An 843-nucleotide genomic window follows, 5' to 3' on the forward strand; every position below is an offset into this window, starting at 1 on the left:
CCCAACAGAATGTCCCGGCAGCCCCGGCTCTGAGCCGATGAACAGGAAGAGGGATGAACACCCGCCCAGGAGGAAGGAAGAAAGGAGGTGCCCCCCCTGGAGCCCAGGGTGCCCCGTCTATCCTCCCCCTAAAGTATCTCCCAATGACCTCTCTGGGCTTCTCACTCCCTCCATCTTGGGGTGCTTACAAGAAACCCTGAGGCCATCTGACTCACAATAAGGTTTCCTTGGCCAACAACCCCTCCCTCCATCCAAAGGTTCTTCTGACCGTGTAGCCAGCGGGGCTCCGGGACGACAGGCCGGCGTCGGACGAGGGTCCGAAGGGCCACCAGCCCTCCACTCACTCGGCCTCCGCTGCCCCCGAGACTCAAAACTCGATTCCACCGCAGCCCCAAGGCCCCCTATCCTACCCCCCAACTCCCGTGACCCGAAGGCGCAGGCGTCTGCCTTCCCCTGCGCAGTGGGCTCTGAAGCAGCTGGGCGCCCCCACCCAGGAAAGGGGGGGCGGCTGAGGAGGGCAGTGGGCGGCCCAGAGAGGAGATTGCTTCGTTTACTGCTCAACTGGAAGGGCTGCTCACAACTTAATGCAAACAAAGGCAGGACATCATCCTAACCCAGCGGTTCTCAACCTTGGCTGCACATCAGAACCACCTGGGAATCTTTAAAATCCTGATTTCTGGGCCTCATCCTCCGGAGATTCTGTTTCTTTGTTACTAAAGTTGTGGCCCCGCCTCATAACAAACAGAATTTCAGGAGGATGAAGATTCCCAGGTGGTTCTGATGTGCAGCCAAGGCTGAGAACCACTGTCCTAACCGGTGCGGTGCCGGGAGGGCAGCCCTTTG

General features: G+C 59.4%; 2 protein-coding genes across 2 annotated transcripts in view; one reads left to right on the forward strand and one right to left on the reverse strand.

Moving 5' to 3' along the window:
* The window catches only part of LOC102773202 (chromosome unknown open reading frame, human C7orf49), a 4,122-nt gene extending 3,503 nt beyond the window's left edge, over positions 1 to 619 (reverse strand). Inside the window, exon 1 of the mRNA XM_006756694.2 lies at positions 216 to 619. The gene's annotated coding sequence lies outside the window, so the exon portion shown is untranslated. The remainder of the gene's footprint in view (positions 1 to 215) is intronic.
* TMEM140 (transmembrane protein 140) overlaps positions 1 to 843 on the forward strand; it is a 25,625-nt gene that overhangs the window by 6,531 nt on the left and 18,251 nt on the right. Inside the window, exon 3 of the transcript XR_001512698.1 lies at positions 720 to 721. The gene's annotated coding sequence lies outside the window, so the exon portion shown is untranslated. The remainder of the gene's footprint in view (positions 1 to 719; positions 722 to 843) is intronic.

The sequence above is a fragment of the Myotis davidii genome, unplaced genomic scaffold (genome assembly GCF_000327345.1).
Source record: "Myotis davidii unplaced genomic scaffold, ASM32734v1 scaffold214, whole genome shotgun sequence".
NCBI classification, from domain to species: Eukaryota; Metazoa; Chordata; class Mammalia; order Chiroptera; family Vespertilionidae; genus Myotis; species Myotis davidii.